Genomic DNA, 3,978 nt, shown 5'->3' on the forward strand with positions numbered 1-3,978 from the left:
TGAGTGTATTACATAATCTGAAGGGTGTTACTTAACATCTAGTCAGAACAAGGCAGGAATGAAGGAGCAGAGGACAGACAGCAGGGGACAGACTTTGCCCCAGGAAAAATTCACAGTCTTTGCTGAATTCCTAGGCCTGAGCCAGTGATCAGTTCAGGAAGGCACTAAGACAGGGCCAGGTTCCCAGGAGCTGGGATCCTGGAACACCAGAGCAAGTGTCTTAGCCTGTTTCCTGTTGCTGTAATAGAATACCTGAGACTGGTTAATCTACAAAGTAAAGAGGTTTATTTAGGCTCACAGTTAAGTCTAAGAGCATGGCACTGAAAGCTGCACAGCTTCTGGTGAGGGGGTAATGCTGCTTGGACTCAGGGTGGAAAGCGAATGGGGAGTAGGGCCTGCAGAGAAAGTGGAACATGAGGGTGGGCTTGCTCTCTACCAGTCTTTTGTTGCTGTAACTGAGCCAGTCCCACCAGAACCCACGGCCTCAAGAAAAGCTGCAGTCTGTACGCGAGGGCTGCATCCGCAGGACCAAAGCCTCTCGCTAGCTCTCACCTTCCGTGGCTGCACTGGGGAACCAAGCTCAATGTGAATTCTGATCGAATCAGAAACCACCTTCAAGGAAGCTTGAAGTTACTGGAGACAGAATACTCAGCTGTTCAGGGACTCGATCTGAGTTCACTTAACATGGAGGCCTGGAGCATCATCAGGCCCTCCGCCACTGTCAGGGTGCACCGGAGGCTGATGGGGTTCTGGCTGGTCTGACTCACCGCGGACCTTCAAACAGCATTTCTCCAGTGCTTGAGGACGCACTTGAGATTGATGCTCTTGGTGTTTGGACTAATTCCCACCGTGGGCCCTTGGCTTGGGAAGGCCAGGGCTATCACAGTGAAGAGCACCAGGGAGAAGATTCTGAAATGGCTCCCTCCCAAACTGCCCGCCCTAGTGAATGATAACCAAGACCACATTGCAGCCTGAGCGTGGGGCCCGCGTGGGGCATGGTGTCACCATTGAAGACTAAAGGACGCAGAAGCCTGGGTGGAGCCTGCCCTGTCCTGCTGGATGCACCCGTCTGGATGGCAGACAGCGGTCACAGATACCTCGAGCTCAACAAGTCGCAGCCGTGATCGCAGTCTCAGGACCACGCCACCTTTTCTTTGCCTCAGGGTACAAGGTGTGAGGCCAATGATTTGGCGATCGAGTTATTTTCCATTCCAATTTGAAAAAAAGGATCAGAAGCAGTTTGCACTCATGTGAAAGGAGTACTATTTTTAATTTTGCTGAGGGCTAGGGGGACTCTTTCCCCCTCTTATATATGGTTCAGATATGAATCTGGACATTGGGGTCATCAGAGAATTTCATGCTGATCTATTTCATCAGTGATATTGTGCCGATCAGTCAGGATGAGCAAGTGGCGACCAGCGCACTGAGGGCTTCGGTGAGGGACATGGATATCAAAGCTGAGGACACAGCCTTCTGGAGAGCCTGGGACCTGCCAATAAATTTCTGTAGAATGTGTAAGTTTTCGGTGCCCAGAAGTGTTTTGGGAAAGTGTCCCCAGGGTAAGACAGCACTGCATCATGTGGACCTACTGCAAAACAGCAAGCCCACGGGGCCTCTGGGTCCTGGGGGCAACCTGCTCTGTACCTGGCATGGGACTGTGGCCTGGGTTCCAGGGACACGCACGTTGTTCTCTGAGCAAGAAAGGGCTCTACAGTAATCGCAGGTTCTGAGACAGCCTTGACCCTTGATCATAGTGCCTGCCAGAGCCCACAGCCTTGGAGATGAGAAAAGACAGAAGGTGGGACTTACAGCAAGCCTCCGTGGGAAGAAGGGCAGGGCAGGCCCTGAAACTGCTGGAGCAGGGCCACGCTATCTCGCAGCGGAGTCTGACGTTTAAAACAGCTCTGGGCACACTTCCAGGTCCCAGGAGAGACGGAGCACCACGAGAGCTTGCACATGGAATTGCCTGGTATGAGCTGGGCTATTGGCTCCATCATAGGGAAGACTCGCCAAGTCCGAGAACATGCTGGTTGGAAGCAGTGCATCTGGGATTAGCCAGCGCAGGACGAGGCGGCATGGACGATCCGCACGAGCAGGCCTCACGTCATCCACCAGCGATGCACCAGTCCCCTCACTGCCTGTGAGGCCCCAGAGGAGGCGAAGGCACAAGCTTGGCTTGTGGACTGGCCAACCCGATCGATGGGTGCGAGTCGCAAAGGACAGCGACCCAGCTTGGAAGGGGAGGAGAGTGGAAGGATGGGGCCTGTCCAGGACAAGGAAAGGCCTGGCACGGCGTGGGCACCTGCAGTCCCAGCTACTTGGGAGGCCAGTGCGAAAGGAGTATTTGAACTAGGAATTTGAGATCAGCCTAGAAGACCGGGTCTCATAAAAAAGGAAATGTGCATTGACCTGGAAGACTGGAGACATCAGGCTGAAGCAGAGGCGTGGGTGGGCAGATGGGAGCAGGCATGAGGTGTGAAGATTTGTACCACACGTTGCCACCACTCGGAGCATCACCATGACAAGGCAGTGAGCACCGTGCACAGAACAGAAACTGAGCACCAGCTATCACAGGCGATGCTGCGCAGGGAGCAGTACGTCCGTTCAGTCAGAGACCCTGAAATGATGCCGTGTCACCAACAGGAGAAGTTTGGGTCCAGGAACGAAGGCTGAAGCAAGCGTGGCCCCCCTCTTGCACTCTTGCTGTAGTGAAGGCACCACTGGACCGTGGCCTGTCAAGGCCACTTAGGTACTTGAGTCTCCTGTGTCCAGGGACCCGCAGACCTGAAGAGCCAGGGTCACTCTTGCTGGGAGGTGTTGAGGCCGCCAGGTATAGGGTGGCAGGGAGGAATGTGCACAGCCAGGAAGTCCGCTCGTGCCTCTGGGACCCTCTCCCAGCTACCACAGTCCAGGCACCCCAATCTGGAGTGACTCGGGGTCCTGGGGCTTGGGAACGAAGACTTGAGTTGTACCAGCAGAGTGCACATCAGCGCCTGCAGAGGGGCCAGCAGGGAAGGAGAGGAGGACGGTGGCCTCCAGAGCAGCTGCGGTCACAGGGACTCTGGTTTGGCCCCTCGGGAGGCGAGCCCACAGGAACCTTGGAAGAAGTACATTCCTGAGGGGAGGCCGTGTGGGCGATGTTGGGCCCCCCTGTCCAGCAGAGAATCTGCCTGAGGACATAGCGAGTGACAGACGGAAACCAAGGCAAAATCTTAGCGGTACATTATGATCACCCATGAGAGTGGGATCTGGGGACACATCACACGTGCACCCACATGACTAGGTCAGTTTCTCCCCTAGCCCCGTCCCTTTCTTCCCTCCCCTCCCCACCCCCATCCTCTGCTGTCCTCCCTTCTATTTTCACAAGACCTAGGTTTTTAGGGTCTTTTTTTTTTTTTTTTTTTAATTCCCCCCCTCCTTTTGCTCTCTAGATTTCACATAAGAGGAAACATCCAAACCTTGACTTTCTGAGTTTGGCTTATTTCACCCAAACTGATGATCTCCATTTCCATCCATCTTCCTGCAAATGAAAAATGTCATCATTTCCTTTACCCATTTGCCCGCTGCCTGTTTGCACCTGTGAAATGCATAGCACTGGACACCCCGAGGGCTGCCGCCCCTCAGCCTGCGTGGTGCTAGAGCCGAGCCCGGCGGCCCGAGGACACCTCTAAAAGCCAGGGGTTGTGTGGAGCTCCCCCGGCTGGGCCAGGGCTCCCCAGAGCGGTCCACGGGTCTTCCCTGCCCGTCCTCCTTCCTGGGACCTCACCCGCGTTTCTCCTTCTCCTCTCTGACCCACTGCGTGCCTCGCTCTTTTTGTGTGTTGTTTGTTTTCATGTCTCGCTCTCTCGGTCTTGGTGTCTGCTTCCTGGTGAGCCTGAACTGGCCCACACACCATGATTTTCCAAGGAATCATGTTTTTCTTCATTTTTTTCTTTCATGATAGTTCATGCACTGAAGATTGAACAGATACCTACTTAC

The sequence above is a fragment of the Sciurus vulgaris genome, assembly GCF_902686455.1.
Source record: "Sciurus vulgaris genome assembly, chromosome: 10".
Classification (NCBI taxonomy): Eukaryota; Metazoa; Chordata; class Mammalia; order Rodentia; family Sciuridae; genus Sciurus; species Sciurus vulgaris.